We start from the raw sequence: 22,552 nt of genomic DNA, 5'->3' as shown, positions 1-22,552 counted from the left end.
TTACCAAAGTGAAGGCAATTGATGTTATCCCTGAAGCATACTATACTTGTCTGTACCAGAAACTGATAACACTTGCTATTGCTAGTGCAAAAGCCTTGGAAGCCAGTGCTAGTTACTGAAACATTTAGATATAATATCCTGAAAACATACTTTAACTTGAAAGTTGTCCCCTGTTACTCTTCTGATAAAGAAAGATTATGCTGTTAGGAATTTGTGCAATAATTAATACGTTTGGATTGCAGGCTATCCTCTCTACCCAGATAATGTCTACAAAGCCATTGTCTTGAGTGAAATTGTGAGGAATTTGCATTCCATAATACATGGAATGGTTTCTTTTTGCATGCAGCTAAGTTCCTTGCTTAAACAGAGATGAATGAGGTAGGTGACATTTCTTTCTTAATCTGCACAGAAGAGGAAGAGAAACAAGATTCCACCTTCCAGTATACCAGTCAATGTTTTCAAATTTGGATTGAGAAACCAGTCCACGTCAAACTACTCTGAAGTAACGTAATATTTCTTTAAAGAAAAGTTGTAGTGTTGCTTACAGATTTTTTTCCTGGAGCTGTAATTTGTTCAGGACGAACTGTGAGATTAATATCCACCTCTCTCTAAGACCGTACTTGTGTGAAGTTTGTGGCACTACCTTGAGATGACATAGTGAGGCAGAGGCTGACTTAGAGATTAATCCTGGCCAGTAACAATATGTGTGCAAGGACTAAAAGGAAGACATTCAGATCTTAAATAGAGTTTCTAGCCTGACTGCAAATGTCAGTTTTATAAGTGGTAAGTGTGAATATGGAAAGGAAAAGTATGGAACCTCATGGTTCCATAATATGGAACTAGGCAACTGTCATATTAAAGAGTGAGCACTGAAAATATGGCCTCTGTGTTAGTTGAACCAAGTTAGTATGTATTTGTACAATGTACTATATGCTTTTGACTGTGCAGTTGTCTTTTGGCCACTTCAACTACATTGCATTTGAGGAATTTGCAAGTTCAGGGTTTTTTTGTTTTGGCTTAATGTAATGAAGTATTAGGGCTTATTTACTGAAAAACCACTCATAGGTTAAAAGAGTATTGCTTAATGTAGCGCTGCTTTCCTTAAAAAAAATTTTGCTTGCATTTGTTTCTCTATTTAATTTTATTCTCAGTTAAAGAAAAAAATATTTACCATGGTAACCTGGACTACATAAAATATGGATAATTTGTTCTAAGAGTCATGGTGATATGTAATGAAGTCTGTCCCCGAGATATTAATAATGTTTTCAAATCATGCAACACGGTCCCATTGCTAGTTGCACAAGATTACCTGTGGGCAAAAAGAAAAGCATTAGGGAAAGCCTAAACAATTGATTAGCTGTGATATCATACACTAAAGATGGACAGTCTGTATAACAGGTTGTCTCATATGAGAATTGGCTCCTTAACACACTCTGCTGGTATTATCACATCGAGTAACAAAATACCCCGACGTGCAGAGCGCACCACAATGAATGCCTCAGCTTCTGTTATGCAAACAGCACACACTCAGTGTCCTCTCAACCCTGCAAGAGCTGAGGAGAGGAGGGACCAGGGACAGATAAATGACAGTAATACAACCAAAGAAGAGGGCATGTTCCACTAGGAAGAAATTAATGGTAAGAAAATGTGATAAATAGATGCACTTATGGGCACAGATAGAGTCCTCTGAAAAAATGACTTAACTCATGCAGTCAGAAATTCACTGGATTCTCTGTGTGAAGTGTATATATTAGCTATCCATGCGGTCTTGAATATGAAATCAGCTTTATGTTCTAACATAGGTGGGCATAGACACATCTCAAGTGCCTAATGACTAATAATGTGAAACTCTGGTACCTTAAATGTGTATGGACAATGGACATCAGTAGGGTTAGGACTTTTCTCAGTATATCTTCTATTTGTAAGAAGGCTTAATATAAATTGAGTGATATCAATAGCTTTTTTGAAATTCATCCTCTATTTCTCTTATTATGGTGCTTTCCCTGAAGCATGGGCAGAAATTCACAGTGCAGTATGAAAGATAGATGTTAAGGATATCAGGTGCAACATTGAATAACATTTAAAAAAATACAGACAAGGACAGGTAGGAGGTCATTAGGATGCAATGTCAGTAGCTAATATAATGTGACACCACATAAAACCATTAATGCTAATGTTAAGCATTTTGTTTCTCAAAGAAATGGAAATCAAATAACTACTTCACTGAGAAGAAAAAGATGATGTCACTTTTTAGCAATAACAGCACTACCATTTTATGAGACTAATATCAGTAGAAACTTAAAAAACTTATCTGAAAATTTACTGAAAGTCCATTAAAAAAAATATATGCCATGACAGATTTCCTGTTGTTTCTACATTTTGGTAAACCTGTGTGTGTAGGATATTTCAAGATATCTGATGTTACTACATGAATGGCGCTAGATCATTCATTCTAAGAGCAATTGGAAAATGAAGCTTTGTAAATGTTTGACATATAATGTCAGTTTGGGCCATGGAAGATCTCAAGGCTTGACAAGAGACATAATGCTAGGAGATGAATGCTGTGTGCCAAAAATTAGCAAGTACTGTGTTCATCTTGAAGGAACATAATACCTCCCCCACTAGCACCGTTTTTAACAACAAAAAAAGGTCTTAAATATATCTTTACCCACAAGGGTACATGGAAATCAGGTGCAGCAACCATACTAATAATACTGACAAGTACTCTAAAAATGTAGCTGGGTGTCCTCACGAAAATATTTAACCCAGAATAATAGGCAAGAATTTAAATTAAGCATGTTTTAAAATCAGTATCAAAGAGGTTAAAGTTAGCAGACACTGTAAAGCTGTAATACTGCTTCTGAAATTATTTGAACAGAACACAATCCAAAACCCGTGGAAAAAAAATTGGATGGGCAAAATGTAACTTGTGTAGCATGTGTCTATTTCTGTTAGCTGAATTGCCAATGAATATATATATATATATATACATATATATATATATATATATTTAAAATACTAAGATATCTGAAGGGAATCTGGAAAGATGGTTAAAGTGTTAAAACAGTGTTTGGTAAAGTAAGGGGGAACAGATTACCGTGGAAAATATTTTGACAGTAAGGTTTTTCACCTTTTATTTTAAACTGGAAAATTAATTGAAAGCTCAAAAAAAGAGGACATTACTGAAAACTCCAGAAAATGATACATGGTATACATTATTTATTAGAATAATATACTTTTTGCATATGGGTTTTGTTGTTAGGGCAAGTACTGAAGTTTTTGAGGTTTTGCCACTACATATGATAGTGACTGTAATTAAAAGAAAGCCTGTAGAAAGAGAATAAAACAAAATATATTTGTTATGTCGAATATTTGAGTTGCTATTGTGAATTCAGAAGCTTTTCAATTTTGTATTTTCATAAAATTAGATTTAAAAAAGCAGAGCTAAAGATGGTAGGAAAAGAATTTTTTTTTTTTTAATTAAATAAAGTCTTTCAAGAATTTCTAATTTGGTTCAATCTTTGGACAAAATATTACTTTTAGAGGAAGAGGGTCTTCCTCTGCCGAGGAACTACTAGTTTAAGATTAATCAGCTTTGGCACAGAATAGCACAGTCTGTTGCTTATATTGTTCCCATCAGAAGGGGCTGAATTTCAAAATCTGTCAGGACAGAAACAAGAATGTCTATTCTTGTATCACCATTAAATGCTTTAAGGATGGAGCAATTGGCTGTACTATAGAGAAGGTACAGCTGAAGGTACAGGCGGTCAAGTGGATTGTGTGCTTTAGGAACTCTTCTTGTGAGCATGACAGACCCACCTGCAGCCCCTGGAGGAGACCACAGGGAGCAGGGGGATGCCTGAGAGGAGGAGGCTGTGACCCCCTGGGAGGCACGGAGTGCTGGAGCAGGTTCCAGGCAGGAACCTGCAGACCCATGGAAAGAGGAACCCACACTGGAGCAGGTTCCCTGGTAGGACTTGTCACCCTGTGAAAGAGCCAGGCTGGAGTGGACTGTGCCTGAAAGACTGCACCCCGTGGAAAATTGACCCATACTGAACAATTTGTGAAGAACTGTTTCCCATGGGAACAATGTTGGAGAAGTTCATGGAGGACTCCCTGCTGTGGGGGGGACCCACACTGGAGCAGGGGAAGGACTCCTCTCCCTGGGCAGCAGCAGAAATAACGGGTGAAGAGCTGACCATAACCTCCTTTCCCTCTCTCCCTGCATCACTGGGGAAGGAGGTGGAGCTGGGAAGGAAGGAAGGAAGGCTAGGGGGAAGATATTTTTAAGATTGTTTCATTTCTCATTATCAGGGTCTGATTTTAATTAGCAATAAAACGACTAATTTCCCCTGTCGGACTCTGTTTTGCATGTGATGCTAATTGGTAAGTGATCTCTTCCAGTCTTTTTCTTAACTCATGAACCTTTTGCTATATTTTCTCTTCCCTGTCCAGTTGTGGAGGGGAGTGATAGAATGGTTTTGGTGGGTGCTTGGCATCCAGCCAGGGCCAACACACCACATTAGAAAAATCAAAAAGTCACTTTGAGCTACCTCTCTCCCCAAGTTCTCTTTCTTCTGAAAATATCAAAGTACAGGACATTTGGAGGTGAAAATCAACAAGGGGAATTTTCCTTGTAATACATGCAATTCCCTGTAATCAGTGGCCTCTCTCAAGATGCGATTCCACCTATAATTTTGACCAGAATTTTCATCTTGCTGAGAATACTTCTACCAAAACCTCAGTTCTGACAAAACCTGATTAGAATCCATCTTGTCAGAAAATGCCTGAACACCACTACTGTTCATTTCTCAGGCTACACTGAAGCGAAGCTGCCCATGTTGAATATTCCCATTATGTTCCTCAGTGTCAGGTGCTTGAAATTTGCCAAGTTTGTGATTTGAAATATCACATGCTTTATAGGCAACAGTGTATCTGCGGGAATTTTCTGCTGAAATATTAGCTACTTCTAAACAAATATGGGGGGTTTTATTAGCTTTTTTCACTATTTTGTCTGTAAAAATTATAGCTGATAAAGCAAATGCTGATGATTGGCCCAATTTCCTTGTCACAGATCCATCTCTTAAACAATTCCGTGAAGCCGATCATCTTTTTACGGTAAAGAACCTGAACACTTACTGCATTCTCAGATGTGATAGGAAGCCATAAGCACAGGAGGTTGAAAAGAGCTGTGAATGAGCCAGGCATCCTCATCCAAGCAAGAGTTATTCATTGGTCTTGGCATAGACTGCAGCAGCCCACGCACTGCTTTAATTTATGCTAAATGGCTGTTGACCCACAGTGTCAGTTGGCAACTAGCATTATGCATTCTGTCAAAATCTCCTGTCTCCAACAATTCATCTTTCTAGGGTGAGTTGACTAGTAGGATGAGTTGACTACTTTGTCCCCATTGCCCCATAGAAGGACAGAAGATCTAGGAATCCATTGCCATGAGTTTAAAGCACTATTTTAAATAATAATTTTAAATATTAAACCATATATTTTTATGCAAGAAGAAAAGATGTTTAACATGAATAATATTTAGTATAGGAAATGATTAATTGAAATAAATTATCCTCTGCAGCTTCATAAATTCAGTCCAGTAGCCTGCAGTAAAAACAGGCTCTGAATTGATTTGTAATACAGGGAAGAAATTAAGTGGATTTTTTCATTGAGAGAAGATTTTTTCCTTTTTGTATGTAAATATATGTGTCAGAACTTGCAGATTTTATCAAAAGTTTTCACAAAAGTATAAGTTGCATCTGTGCTACTGAAGAGTATGAGCAGAAGTGGGACATACTATACAGTCCATACTATACACCTTGAAAGAAAATTCATGGCCTGCACAGTTGTCTTTGCCTGCCTGATTGCAGGAGAAGTAATCAATTCCTACCTTCAGAGAAGCAAAGACTAATATTTTGAGTATCTTGGTCACAGATTTGGTCCAGGTATGGATTTTATGACTGGGAGAAATAAGGGATATGATCATTTTACTTTCACGTGTTCTTTCATTTTCTTCCAAGGCTTCTGTTTTTCTCCCAAAGTCCTGCTGTAACATATTTTTAAATCCAAAAGCCATAATAAATTAATCACCAAAAGGAGTCCATCACTAACTTCTACATGTTAATATTAGCTCAGAAAGCAGTGGCAGCATTCTAACGATTTAAAGATGTTATAAATGCTTTATTAATGTTTACTAAGTGATTGCAAAATGTTGCTATATACTTTAAAAGCACATCATAAAAGAAATTATAGACTTTACTATCGAAGCATTTTCAAGGCCTTCTTAAGAAAAGTGACTTAAAACAAGTAGGATAAACTACACCCGGTCCTGCAGGCACCAACATGTGACTACACAAACCGACAGTAGGTAAAAGTATGGACATGCATAAGCATTTACAGGGAGAAGAAGCCAAGCTTACTGTATAGTTCTATTTAGGTGGATTAATTTTTTGGGAAATTATTTCATGGCATCTGTACAACGTTTTAGAAGAGGAAGAATGTAAGTGTAATCTTGATATCTTCTATAATTAGAAGACTATAGTTGTAATTCTTTAGCACATAGGTATTTAGCCTGCAGTTTGCCCTTAAGGAGAGTGAAATATAACAGAATATGTAGCTACAGTAATGACCTTGTGGCATTTAGGCACAACCTTTAACCCTGAATCCCCTTGGTAGATGAACTCATGACAACCATTGTGCCTGAAACTGCCCTGCTGCTCTTATAGCAATATTACTCTAGGGGGGAAATGTCTTTTCTAGTGGAAAGATGAACTTGGCAAACTGAAATGTTAAACGATAATGTCAGCACTTCCATCACAGTTGTGTGGTTTGTGTTAATACTTGTGTTTACCAGTCAGTTTGAATTTTGCCTCTAGCCTAAACGATTTATTACTTCTATTCTCTCAACTTAATTCTGTGCTAATTTTAAAACTAGGTGAAAAAAACACTCTTTGATTTTTTGTGAAAGATAGTTTTTAGTCAACTGGACCTAATTTTTTTTAATTTAACAGCCACTCAGATTTAGTCATCAATAAGATGCAGAAAAACTAAGGACATTAATAACCTGGAATTACCAAAAATAACAATGTTAACAACCTAGTCATTAATGAGAATTACTAGTCTTGTTGCTATAGAAACAAGACTGAAGCAAATAGAAATTATGTGTAATTTCTCATTCCCAAAAGTGGCACATATTATGTCATTACCATAGTAATGATATTATTACCCCAAATGCAATAAACTTGAAAGCTACTTACCATGCGAGGACACCACCACACCTGAAAAAGTTGACATGTACCTTCTGCTGTTGATCTTCATTGAAGCTCCACAAAAAAATCCTGAATGTAAACTGACAAATTTATGAAGCAGTGGAGATAGTGGAGTCATCTCAGGACACTTGCCAAGAATTTGCTCTTTTCACTTATGGCAAACCCAAATTTAGCTGTCAATCACTGTAGACCACAAAAGGACAAAGGTAAAATTCAGTTTAGTCTGCTGTCCTTTTTTGGTATGATGAGTAGTAATTGTTGGCTTGAACTGGAAAACAAGACAAAACTTCACTCTCAAAATGGTTGGTCATTGCTGCTGCAGACACAACTAGAAGAAAGGAATGTGTTTGCTTGTTTACTTTTCCTTTGGCTATATTGGAAAGCCAAACTAAGGGTTTCTGTAGGAATGACAATACATGTGTGATGGATGTGATGTGTTAGGTAAACATAGGAAATGTTTTCTGAGAGTGGGAATAAAAAAATCTTGCCTTTGACAAAGAAAACACTGGAAACTTCTCTAACAACCACAACTAGCCTTACCATTCCCCATCAGGTTTGTTTTTCCACTTGAGATGAAGTACCCTGGAGGTCAAATATTTTGAGGATGGTGTCTTCAACTATTGTTACTATTATCTTTTTTTGTCCTCTCTGTAATCACTTTTTCTGCGTCATTCCTAAGATAAATCCCCTAACATTAGGACCCAGCAGTAGAGTTACTGTGGCTGAGGTCTGGCAGTGAAGTTGCCTCACAATTAACACAGGAACAGAGACTATTCATGCATGTGTTGTCATTGAGCCATTCATCAAGTGACTCAGACTCAAAACTCAATGGGTTTTCAGTTATTCCATTATTAATTTTTATTGACTTTTTTATTGTTCTAGGACTTGACACACACCTATTGACATAAAAATGAAAAAAAAGTCCATAGTGTCTGACCATGGAAATCGCAAAACAATCACAGGGAAACACAGTTATCACTCCTAGCTTCTGCTTCTCCTCATCACCACCAGTTAATCAATACTATTTTTCTTTAACATAAATAATTTTTTACGGTGAAGGTGACTGAACACTCTCACAGGCAGTGGGTGGTGTAGTCTCTTGAACATGGAGTTTGGAAACACTCCAAAGACACCTGGATATAGTCCTGGGAAACTTGCTCTAGGTGACCATACTGGAAGAGAAAGGGGTTGGATAGGATGACCTCCAGAGGTCTCACGAAACTCAAATTATCATTCTGTGATTTCTGAGATTTCTAGAAAACATAGGACAGTAGTTGATTAACTGTCTAGATTTGCCTTTTGGGGTGTCTCAAAATCTTGTGGTAAATCATGTCTCTTATTGATTCAAGTTGAAAGCTGTTATTGTTAGTTTGGTAAATTAGGCTGATCGTGAATTTATGAAGTCATTTTTTTGGCACAAAGTGGTGAACAAGCCCTTGCCCAGAAACTGAATTGCTTGAGGCTAAGGGCATAAAGGTAAGCCAGCCTCCAGAGCTACTTTAAGGCAAAGGTATACAAGGATTTTATGTCCCTTTAAAAACTTGTATGAAATCACATTTGCAAGAGCCCGTAATAAAGAATAAATAGAATAGAAATAGAATGTCATAACTGATGATTTCCTGGAGATATTTTAACAGTACCCAGCAGAGTTTACAGTGTCATTGCTTTTAATAACATAGTAGAGGTCCTACAAGAAGGGAAAGCAATCCAGGTCCATACAACTTAAGAAAATCTGCACTAAAAAGCCCCAATATGCTTAGGGAAGTTACAAGCAATACAGTTCCAAATGAACATTCTGTTTATGATATTAGAGAAAAGTTGCACATCCAGGGGTTTTCTGTTAAAATTTTGTCTTAAAGTGACAGAAGATTTAAACACGGCTGAGCACAGTTCTTTATTTATATGCCTCTATTACAACTTAAAAATGTGCACATTCTGATTTTACCAAATACAGCAAATTTAGCAAATGTTTGACCTAGTGCCGACAGTGCAAAATGCTTCTCAGTTTCTCAGACAGTGCAGATGATTACCAATAGACTTTATATACACAGAAGTGTTGCTTTCCCCAAGCTGTATGCTTAAAATTCATGCAAGACAGCTTTTGTTGCAGCGCTGTGTTGATATATCAAAAACTGCAAATCATCTTCAGTGGTAGCTCTGCCCCTGAAAAGCAAAGGAGTAGAATGAATGAGAAAAATGTTGATTTTGCTCAGAGCACTGTAAGGGAAGGAGCCAACAATCCAGGCCTTGAACAAGCAAATGGTATTTAGAACTCACTGTGCATCACTAGTTACAAAAACAAGAAGAGGCATGATGAGTATATAGGCATGAACGGAACTTGGAAAAAAGCCCTAATGACTGACAACAAGAGTTATTTTAATGGTAGTACTCCAGCTCTGGTGCAAGCTGCATGAAGATATGTACACACAATATTCTTCTGTCACCATTTTTGGACACAGTGGCTAGCTAATAATTAATGAAGCAGCAATTCATGTATAATGGCATAAATAGGCAGTTATTCCTTTGGATAAAAATCTGATTTTGATTGACTCAGATCCACTGTTTGCAACCCATAAAATCACAGTCATGAGCAGTAATTGATTTATTCACCTCCCAGCATGCAAAACTGTATACCAAGAAACACGGAAGGTGGTAAATGCCTCTTATGTGCAGCTTACAAAGTGAATTAAGATCATTACCTCTATTTATGGATCGTATGATAATCTTACTTTATTTAATAATGCATTTTTCTGTGGAGAAAATCTTGAGAAAACATCTCTGAAATTACAAAAAGCACCCAAAATACTTGAATTTCTGCTAATGTGGGTATTTCGCTAACCAGGTACATCTTTTGGGACACATCTGAATTTTTTCACTTTGCTGGTAAAGTTGCAGGCTCAGGTTAAAACTATGTTCTGATATTTTACTCTTGTTGAGGCTTTTCTAAAAATACATGAATATATGTATGTAAATCACCGGATTTCTTGCCTGATGTTTGAAATAAATTGCTACCTTTTGAAGCTTTTACAGATGAGTTTAAGCAGCAACTTCTGCTTTCATCAAATAAATGGATTTAAGCATTAGTAAGACTGCCATCTATATCAGTAGCTTACTGATTCCAAGAGACTGTAGCAAATGAACCAGGAAGTCTCACCTCTATGCAAGATACAGCTGAAGGCATGTAAATACTTGGTTTTGATTGAGAAATCAATCATTCACAATCTGATCCTCTAGCTCAGAGAGGGCCAGTTTACTCTTCTTTTACGGGCATGTGCATTTCTGCTCAATAAAGGTATTTAATGCAGAGTGTGAACATATTTCCTCCTTAGGGCAGAATGTACAGTAGATGCAACAAGGTAAGGAATTGCAGGCCAGGAGAAACAAGAGTATGTGTTTAAAAGGTGTGGCTTTATTAGTCTTAGGCACTTATGTCAGTCTTGCAAAATTATTACAAAATTTTAACAATGCAAGGCACAAAATTGACTTGCTCACCTGAGTTTTGAATGAAGAGGAGAGACATAATGTCATTGTGCTTATCAAAGTAAAAACAAACCCACAATTTCTGGGGAGAATACCTTTTACATCTTCTGTATCTTCAAGATTTTCAAGTCAGTGCCACAATTACTGAGATTGCAGTCTATTATTCTGGTGTTAGGAAATACCAGTTGTACAGCTGCACGCTGAATGTGAATTATATTCCATGGTGTAATGCATTATTATGCAGGCTTTAATTATAGGATAATTGACTGGTCTTTTCCACAAAATTCTGACCTCATTTACTTTGATTCTAAATATTTGCAAAACCGGCTTTGACACAATCATGAAATATCTATGTTAGTTTGAAGCATATGACCTGAAGAAAGACTTGCCTGACCGAAAAGTTTACATTTTCTGGCTGCATTCTTTGAGCCAATGCATTATTACACCTCTTTTTGCTATCCTGTGTCAGCCTAGACACTTCTAAAGTGGTGGTAACAAAGAAAACCCCTCTTGCTGGAACAATTGCCTTGTCTTTGGCATATGAAGAATCTTGTATGTTTGCTTAGTGTTTCATGTTAATACCAATGCCCCAGTTTAAGACTGAGGCACACAGACACTGTCTTAAAGAGGTATTACTTTTAAATTTCAGTCTTATGTTTGTCTTGTAGATAAATTCAGCCATTTCATTATATGGCTTTTAAATGGATGCTTTCCTTCAGTCTCCTAATATAGTACAGTTTTGTAAAATGCTTTTTTTTGGTTTTTGAGGTTGCTATTCAAGTTGCAGAGATCATTCCTTTCCCTGTTTTAGCATGTAAACCAGAATTATGATTTTTCAGGAGTCTCAGTCACTAGCACTGTTATTAAAAGAAAATAAAAATCAGAATCCATTTCTGGATGTGACAATATTTAAAACTTCCTTTATGCTATTAACTAGAGGAAGCTGTTGAACAAAGAATTATTTTCACATGTATCCATACAGATTTCCAAAATGAAATATTTTTGCACAGATATATGTTGGTTTCAGACTATGAGACATATGCTTATATAGTTTGAAGATTTGTTCTTTAACAATTTCTTCCCAGGTTTTTGAATTCCTGAATTTTCTTCTCTTTGCTGGTTTTGGTTGGGTTAAATATTTCTGTTCTGCAAATAAATTATTTTCAAATTGCTGAGTAGATCAAAATACATTTTATCTGTAATAATAGTCCTTAAGTCAGCAATATTAAAAGTTTTTTGCATCTTTGTAGTCAGCACTGTGTTACTCTTAAAATATCCTCCTTTTATTAAAGACACAAAACCCACCCTAATCTAGAAGAAGCCAAATACTATGAGACAACTAGCCAGATTAAGATTTTTTTTTTTAAAGTTGGAGCTGAGGATGACAAGTAGGCTTGGAGAGAAAGGAGATTAAACAAATCTTATTCCTTACAAGGAGTCAGAAAAGCAAGTAATCACAGTGACATTAATAAAAAGTCATATTTGAAATATAGTTGAAAGAGCATAGGCTGGCTGTTCTTTTCAAGAAGACAAAAATGAAGAAAAGTTGCAATTTTCTTATTTGAAAACTAGGCAGAGACTGTATAATTGCTCCCCACTTTATGTATATTGAAATTTCTTTCCAGGTTTATTGGAAACATTTCACATTTATTGAAGTAATGTCTGTCCACACAATACTTCATATTGTAAGAGTGTCAAAATATTAAATAGATTTTTGGGTCACAGCTGGAAAGACATTGTCTCTAGAAACTTGTGGCACTTTCCCATATTCCACTGACCATTACACTTCCTCTCATTGTCACGTTCTTTGCTCATATTTTTTCTCTTTCAGAAGAACTTTGGAAACATCACTTTTTCTTAATTAGAGCAGTCTCACGCTTCCTCAGGAGAACAGACAGTGGAAATTTGGTTTTTTCTAAGGAGGAGGATAAAATAGTTTGCATCATTCTCAGCCTTGGAAGTAGAAACTTAAAAATTGCTGCACCAAAAAAGACATTCCCGGGTATTTAGGAGCAAGGACCAAGAATCAGCAAAGGTGTTTTGGGGAAAAGTACAGGAATATTTTGAAGTGCAGATGGAGAGATGGGAAAATCAAATGCTTCAGGCAACAGTCTGTGCCTACCACCCTTCCATTTCAAATAGCCCTCCCAGGGGCAAACTCCTGTGTGCCCAGACAAGAGGGAGAGAGTGACACCGAAGGAAGAGGGAGGAAGGGAAGAGACCCAGGAAGGAAATGCAGGCAAGGGAGAATGCCTTGAGGTAAGCTCACCACCAGCTCAAAAGGTGCAAGAGCAAAGTGGTCTCTCGCAATGCTACAAAATGTTTCCACCACCATGTGTCCTTCAGGAAGACCCTTATCCACCTATGTTGTTTTCTTCAAGGCTGTCTATATCCACCTGCTGAGAGATAAAGTGAGCATAAACTCTTTGGTGGTGCACATTACTTGAGCACTGGCAAAGTGGCCAACAGAGCTAGGTACACCTTCTAGAAGAACAGTTTTGCTACCCCAAGAGGCCAGAAGACCATTTTGGCATAGAACTCAAATAAACCCTAGTCCTAGAGAAAGAAAAGCAAAAAAATCTTGAAAAACATTTCTCAGGTTCACAAGGGAGTTTCCTGACTGGCTCTTTTAAACTGTGACATGATGGCTTAGTAAATTTCAAGCTTTGAAAGCATTTTAACCACTAAATAACACATCCACCATCTAAACATTGACCAACAATCTAAAATGCTTAGAGTGGCTAGGGCAGCAGCATATACCTCTACCTATGTGTTACTCTGTGGAAACCATGTTCATAGGAGCACTTTGTCTTCTTTTCATAAGGAGTATTTTTTAAAATCTATTAAAGAGCACACATGTGTGGATTATTAGAACTCAGGGACAGAGCTGATGAATGAGAATTTTATGCAAAATAAAGTGCACATTAATAAGACCTTATTGCCCTTGTGGGGAGTGAATTTCAGTTCAGAGTGAAAAATCTGAAGAAGTATCTCTTAAAATAGATAGTTTTAAATAGAATCCTCTTTGTTCACTAAAATAATGAAATAATATTGGGGATATATTTTTTGATTCTGTGATCTTGTCCCAGCCAACTATCCTTTCTTCCCACTTGTATCTGTTATGACCTACAGGAAACTCAGCAGTGGCATACGTGGAAAATACTCATCACTGACTCACAAGAAAAATCATGCTCATTCATTTTGTTCCTTCCAAAAGAAAAATCACCACAAAAGGCTATTGCCATTTAGTGTTCTCTTTCCTAGTTCTGCATGCTGTTAGCAATACCACTGCCACATCTCAATGGGAAAACATTCTGTCCATATTTTCAAGAGGCATTTTACTATCAACTTGGAGATCTTGTTGACTTTTCCCAGCTGTTTTTATTTATTTGTTTAAAATATTGTTATAGTGGATTTCATAATCACTCTCTCCTCCTGGCAACCAGACATGAATTTTTAATCTGCACAAAAAAGCAGATCTAAGTGGAGAGGAAGTGCAGGCAGTGTGTGAAAGGAATATTTGGGAGCTTTGGATAAAAAAAACCAACTTGATAGATATGAGGTAAAAAAATGCATTAAATGAAAGTGAAATTCAGATAAAATAAAATATATAAAAATTAGCATGAAAGCTCAAAATTCTTCAGGTCTTCTGAGACCCAGAGTTATAACTTAGATTAATGAATATGTGAGCATGGTTATAGCTGCACACACTGCATAGGGCTGGGCCCAGAGTCCTGGTCATGAGAGACAGTTCATCCTGCCTTTCCATTCTAATGTGTATTTACCTAAAGATTTCATGTATTTCTGTATACCTTCAGGTAGACACAGTTGTGTTTTATCAGGTATTAGATAATTGCCCTAACTAAGCCCAGAGTTGGACTGAACCAGAAAATTCAATGTATATGACATAGGCACTCACATTTTCAAATATAAACCTACCTTCAAAGTAAAAGAAAACTATCTAAATGTCTTATTTACTTTTGTGTTTGGGACTAAAGATACGTGACTTTGTCATCAAAGGAACTTGTGATGTTGAAGTGAAATTAAATTTGTGCCTAAAATGCCTAGACAGTATACAAGATATTCAAAAACAACCTGAAAAATTTTCATTTCTTTCTTCTTTACTTGTGCTAAGGACAAGTGACTTCACTATCAATGGTGCTTATTAGAATCCTGTAATATAATGAAAATGAAATGCATTGTGCCCAATATGCCTTAGTTTTCATAATAATGACAACACATATGCTGTATTTCTTTCTTTGTCTTCTTTGTGTCACTGATATAAACTGTCTTTCTGCCATCACAAACTGTGAATAATGTATGAAATAAATAAAAAAAAGTGAAGTATGAATAGAAATAAGCTGTGCAAGAGACCCATATGTTCTACTTGGGGATGGGCTTGATTCACAGCCTATCAAAGTCAATGCCAAGAATACTATGGAAATTAACAGGCTTTGATCAGGCTCTATAGTCATATATTTTGGGCCTGGATTTTTAAGTAGTGAGAAAAGAAACAAGTTGTCAATGAACAGTACTTTTTTCCTTTGTGTTACACTTCAGGTGCCAGGAGATCTCTTGACACCTTGGCTTTGTTGCTGCTTCTCCCACTTGGCCCTACTACCTGTGGAAGGTCTGGGTTTAAGCATATTAAGATACAATATTTTGATACGAGATAGTGAAATAGAGCAGCTGAGCCTAAAGAGTGAATGTTAGTTAAATGAGATCCAGCACAATCTAACTCCGTGTTTATTAGACAGATGAGTGTCTCACTCAAAGCCTTGAGCTTTGATTTGTTAGTCCCTTGAGTCATTACTTAATACATGGTTGACATTTAAAAATAATACTTCTTGCACAAAGGGCCAGCTTGTGAGCACGGGGCCGGGAGAGCAACACGTCTGCTCGGAGCTCCCACCCACGGCAGCAGCAACGCTAATGAGGAGCGCGGTAATACCGCCAGCTCCCATGAATTAGGGATGAATAATGGGCTTCTGGCAGAGATTGCAAGATGACATGGGAACCGCCAGGCCCCCAAAAAACTTTGGCTCTGTCACAAGGAAAGCCTTTCCCATTACCTGGCTCCCGAGCACACTCCCTTGCTGAGGAAAGGAGCCAGTGCAGCCTGTTGTGGGAGGGCTCTCCTCCTCTCAGCTACCTGACAGAAGACTACTGCCCACTTCATTCCCCACCTTCCACATGAAGCAGGACAGGGGGTTTGCTTCTTGCCATGTCTGCTTGCTGAAAAAGAAATTAGTATCCTTTATCAGTAAAGAAGGGGAAAAAAAAGGAGCCTATAAGGAGAAATGTAGGGCTGATATGCTGGTAAGATTTTACAGGAGACAGGGAGCAAGAGACTGAGAGAAAAATTGAGAGGAATGTGAGCTGAGGGCAGGGCTTGAGATGCAAACTGGGGATCTAGCTGTCTCAATGCTGGGCACATAGGGGTTCAAGTGGAGCCAGCCTGATAGAGGAGGAGACTGTGTTTGTGCAGGACTGAGGAAGGTGATTACAGCAAATTATTTCTTGAGGAGCATATCAGACTATTCCATGTTTCTATGTAGCACCAAATGCTTAAAATCACATTGCTGATTTACCATGTTTCTCCCTTGCAAGGCTTCAATCCAGACAAAGGAAATTTGGAAAAGGAAACACAGGTCAAAATAATCAATATTGTTATTTTTATTACTTGAAATAGAGCACAACAACATCAACGTATCATTTTCCTGTTTTCTGAGGAAAAACATCAAGACTGAGAAGAACTCACGGAATTTTCAGAAATGCAAACCTTTATTTCTGAGAAAAATACAAAAACTCACTGTTTTTAAATATATTTATACATTTCTGTATATTTATTGTTTTCCATGTAAAAATGTTCTCACAAATGGTGCTGGATGGACTATTAGCAGTCCAGGAACTCTCTCTCCAGGAGTACAAAGGAACCTTTTGAGGAGAGTGGTAAAAGGAAGGAGCCTCCTAGAAAGGGCAAGACAAGGCTGACCAGACCCTGTCACCCATCTAGATGTGCTTTTTGAATCATGAGTAAAATGGTACTAAAAGAATCAAACACCTGAAACTATCCATATCTCAGGCCCCCATTTTTTTTTTAGTTAAAGACAAGCAATTTTATGTTTATTCAGCAAATTCAAGCAGTACAAAACCTTTAATTCAAATAAAAGAAGTACAAAATTTAATTTAGGATATTGAAATTGATGAAGAAAAGTTCTTACCTTTAAATGGTAATAGATGTGGAAACATCCTACTTAATCTCATCTATAGGTGAAATATGTTTTTTATTTCTAATGGAGTACTGGAGACAAAATCTATGAGTGGGGATTTGTGGTATACACATAAGACAAACTAATTTTTTTGGTATCTTCATAAGTATTCAGAAATAACTGCTTCTGTCCCATATTTTCAGAGCTTCCAATTAGGAGTGATGAAAATAAAGAAAAATTTTTCACAGAAATGAAGGAATAGAAAACTAATCCACTTTGAATTTTTTGTACTTGATTTTTTGCCCTTGATTTTTTGCTTTTTAAACACAAAGGTACCGTTCGGTAGTTTGTAAATCTGTATTTTCTTTCGATATGAGTAATGATGAGCAATGTGCAAATAATTACAACAAAATATGTGTTGGTACCCAGTAGAAAAAAAATAGATCGTAAAATTCAAAGAACATTCTCCAGGTATTTGGCAGGAGAGAACAATTCTTGTCCATGTAAAGACTCTTTGTAAGAATATTGCTCGGAGGCAAAGCAAAGAAAATGCATGCAAATAAAGAGATCACATCTACAGAAATGTTACTTAAAATCTCTAGGAACTTAGAGAGAAAAACTTTTGGGATCATTCCTCCTCTCTCAAAACCAATCTCTAGTCAATCATACGCCCATTTCTGCTCTAAAATAATTTGCTTTCCTAGTTGTAGGAGCTTTTGGATCAAATCTGTTATTTATACAATACTGAAATAAAATGGGTATAAAATAAATTGTTGGATAACACCTGTAAGTGAAAGCACTGGAGAATAATGATACTCATATCACTGATTAGGAATTATTTACATGAGTAGATGATTTCCACAAAGAGATAGAGGAAGTGAACAGAAGGAGAGACTACAATCAGAAAGACTTCTGATAAAATACATTTTCACTTTAATAATCTCTAAACCGTAGACTGTGTGGGTAGATTAAAGTGGATCAAGTTTTTCTTTTTTTTTTCAATTGAAGAAAACCTTTAGCTTTATTTAACCAGGCACAAATTATTTACTACATACTAACTCAGAGTCACACATACAGATATTACCGGCGTGCAAAGCTGCCAAAATTATAAAAAGAAATATTGTAAAAATATTTATTACTCAGTAAGTACCATAGAAGAGGTATACAGTAATAAATACAGACTATCTTAAATTTATATAGTCAGAGTTAGACCTACTAAAGCGTTAAATCTCAGCAATGCTGATGAAAGTTGACAGTTATAAAAGAAGGCTGAATGCAGCCTATATAAGCATTTTAATTACTGTCCTTATTTTAAATAAAGAAGGCTGTGAATTATACTTTCATACCAGGCAGGTATCTCAGTATCTAGGTTAAACACAGAGCATTCAGGCCTGGGGTGTAAAGTATTAACTTTTCACTATGACTCTTAAACAGTGCCATGTAGCAAATATCAGTACTTCCTAAAGTATTTGGATCTCTGTGGATTAACTCCATATTGAAATGGAATATAAGCAAACTGTTCCTTATGCATGGGTGTCATGGGTATTGATATGCAGCTGAATCATATTCAGTGAGTTTTGCAGGTTTTGGGGGGACTGCATGCTTCTAATTTGCAATTATGTGTGAGCTTGAATTGCAAGCATTTGAAACCATGATGCAAAGACACTGAAATTCTGTATGGTCCCTTATGACATGTGCAGCAAATATATACCTATTATAGATATTGTAAGGACTTATATTCCTGTCAGTATATAGGAATACGAAACAAAGAGTCAGTAATTTGTAAAAAATGAGACTGATATGTAAAAACCTTCCTATTTTATTGGGATTTGCAAGCAGTAGATCTGTTTTACAGAAGGTAGCTTCTAAGTCATAACAGAACTGGTGCATTGTTAAAAATCATCGATAACCATCTATAACAGCATTTTGATTTTTATTTCAAAGTGAAAAACTGTGAATTGTTTCTACTTAGCAAGCAAATATATACCTCATCTCCTGGTCCCCAGGTCACAAAAGAGGGTTATCCTGTCACCGCCACTGATTTCTTAAAAGTGTGACATGTATTTAGTTGTCAGTTCCGATCAGCAGCATTCACGAATCAACATTACATCAGCAGCAAAGCACACCATTTTATGCTCTTTTGGAAGATAATTAGAGTTCCCTTTTGTTGCAAATAAGATGTAAAACAGCTATAACTGCTGGTGAACGTGATTAAAGTAACCTCTATAGAACCCCATTATTCTAGACAGATTCCTTCAGATGCATAATTTCCCCATTTTAAGAAAACATAATGCATGCATATAAAATTCAAATTGTCGAGACACCTCTAACAAAAATTAGTTGTCTATTAAGGCATTCTTAGTAGCTGGTTAACATGTAAAACTCTTTAAGTGTATTTTAAAATAATCATGAAATAATAGTACATGTCATTAAAGGTAAACATTTTACAGTGAGAGGTTTGTTCAGACAAGAGCTGAGTATTAAACTTTTTCTTGCAAAACTCCCATTAGAAGAATATACCACAGTCTCTTCTATCTATGAGGTATGTACCAGAACATCCCCCTGCCCCCAGCTCTATAATCATGCTTCGCTATACACAGAGAAATTAGGGAACATTGTCATTTTTCAGCACATAATTTATAGCTGAAATGCCTTCATTAGATCTCATCTAATATTGTAAAAATTTTGTTCATAGAAAAAGTATTCACCTACTGTTGGACAACATACATAACTTTTTTATTTGGCACATGTGGTCTGGTCTTCTACAGAGGTTGCTGGGTAGTGGAAAGATTGTCCATGAATAACTTTTTTAACAAGGGATAAAAAAAAATTGATCAAATAAGGCAGCCAATATTAATGCAAATGTTCTCACTATAGTACCATTTACCAGTTGTAGCAAGTATTTTAAAAAAATCTGGAAAAAAAACCCTGAAAAGAAGGTATTTAAAATACATACTTTGCTTTCAAATAATCAGTTGTGATTTTATAGTCAAATAAGGGAAACACCAACAAATAGTTTTAAGGCACAGGGATGATGCTGCTAAATATCCAATATATCATTTCTTAGCAGCAAGCGTCAAAGTTCTTCTGGGTGCAGCTGTGTGCCTACTGTGTTCTGTGCTGTAGAGAGCTGGGTATAGGAACAGGTTCTCAGATGGTGCAGGACACCTCAGGGCAGCTGTTGAGCCATCTAATTTCGGATTTGGATGGATAGAGTTGACTCTAAGCATACCGGGGCAATATGCACTGTAGTTCCCAAAATAAGGTCCTTGACAATAGTTTGCCTCTGAATTATGTAACAGATAATAGTTTGTTTGAAATTTTCAGAAGATAATAAACTATAATGAACAAATAAGAAAAAAATTGCCAATAGAGTGACCATTTCTTTTGCTGAATTGTTATAATTAAAAAATCAAATCCTGGTTTGCTCTGTTGGGTACCTCAACATTTAAAGGAAATGCTATTAAAGAAGCTTACAAATGAATAATCATTCCCAACAACTCACAGCAGCACTCACAGCATGAAAGTACAAGAAATAGGGAAAGTTTTCAAGGAGGGAACTGATTAGGGTGAGGATGATTCTCTGTCAGAAAAATGTATTGTGCAAGTGTCCTCTAGAGAAAAAAAATTCACCTGAAAAGAAACAGCATTATGAACACTACAGAACTGTAGATTGCAGGACACTGATCCTATTAAGAACCAATGCTAATTTGCACACTGTCTCCCGCTGAACTAGAAGCAAGTTTACCACTGGGTTTGTTAATTTACGCAGGACACCATTATCTTTGGTTGGACTTAATGTGTCAGAGTAGATAGAGGTCATTAGCTGCTGGGTTCATGATTATCTAGCATGAGTTACAGACAGTATCACAGAAATACATTTGTTCTGAAGCTTCATTTCTCCTCATGTGATTTTTTTCCCTATTGGTGTTTAATTCCTTTTGCAAAACCTTAGACATTGGGTATTACACATGCACACGCACACTGCTGGTCATTTTGTTTTGTTTTCTTTGTTTTTTCATCATTAACCATTCAAAAAGTAAAGAAATTTTAAATAAAAATAAAATTTAAAATTATGTACTTTGCATTTAATAGAAGTAATAAACAGTCAGCTTGACTTTGTAAATTTGCAATAGTAGACATAATTACAATGGAAGCTGTAAAATCCCCATTATATGTAAATCAATTATTTAGGTAGTTCAGTATTGGGGAAATAAATGGATAAATCTCTCTGCTAGATGCTATACCATGCATTTATCTAAACCTTCCATTGGACTTCTGAAGCGTGTCCTATACCCTAAAATGTTGTTAGAGAAAGAGACTATAGGCTGTAATTGGAATACTGCTTTTAAGTATAGCTCTTTAAAATCTTACATCCACAAGAAATCAGCCTATTTAAAAAAAATATTTGTGTTTTCTGGCTAAGTAAACACATTTTCATAAAGATCTATGCTCAGTCTATTTCACTTAAATGAAACCAACCATCTACAAATTCATTTACAATTTTTAGGTCTGTACAAGAACATTCCTAATAGCAGGGAATACTTTTGTGTCTCAGCATGATATCTTTAGAAAGAGGTGAATTTTCATTTATTTAATGCAAATACTCATACAAGGTAAACTGCTTAGGCATATATGGAGCATGTTTTCATGGAAGCTTTGTGGCAACAGGAAAATAATAGAACATAATTGTACAATAAATGTAACATTGCAGTTTCAAAATTACTCATGCTATGGTGCAGCAAATAAAAAAGAATACAGGAAGATTGAGATACTATTTGCTGGGTTTCAAGCTGCTTTGCTTACAAATTATTTCATTCTAGTTTTATGTGTATTTTAGGAATATCTCTTCTTCACTAGACAAATATCAACAGGGAAGATATACATGATCTCTGAATACTAAAAAAAAGCTCTAGATACTGGAAGTTGTTTACATTGTTATCAGATCTTGGTTATCAGAACTACTTCAGCTATATAAAGTACTTGCAGCAGCTATGTTTTTTTAATAAATTTAGCATGCTTTCAGTTCCCAGATATTATATAAATAGGGTTTTTGTGTTTTGAAAATAACTTTATTTCCAAGTTATTTCTCTTTTTTATGCAAACAGTTTCTGTTTTGTGATTTGACATGAATTACCTACTAAGACTATAGTTTTGATCATTTCTGCCTATCTTTATCCACTTGATCTTTCTGGTTATTTGAATAACATGGTATTTTTTGCTTCTGCCTGCTGGGTTGAAATATTCATGAGGAAGAGAAGGACTTGGAGCATTAGGTGTGGCAAGAACACGTGTGCAGGTGTTCATGCACCCTTGAACATTCCAAGAAACAGAGTGTCTTGTAAAAGTAGTTGTGAAAAGTAAAAGTAGAGCGCGTATACTTGTCAGATTGAATTTGTGGTTGAACTTCCCGAGGCTTCTGTGTTTAACTGGCCTGTGATGTACCTGTTACTTCAGCACCATTCTGTCGGGTCACGGGTGATGCAAGAACTGCTCTGCAGGGAGGGTATGGCCACAGCAAGAAATGGCATTCAGGAAGAGATTGCTACCACTGCTAGGTGTTTCTACACCACTGGGATCATGCATTGC

This window comes from Haemorhous mexicanus, chromosome 6 (genome assembly GCF_027477595.1).
Source record: "Haemorhous mexicanus isolate bHaeMex1 chromosome 6, bHaeMex1.pri, whole genome shotgun sequence".
NCBI classification, from domain to species: Eukaryota; Metazoa; Chordata; class Aves; order Passeriformes; family Fringillidae; genus Haemorhous; species Haemorhous mexicanus.
Note: the sequence above shows the minus strand (reverse complement) of the source record.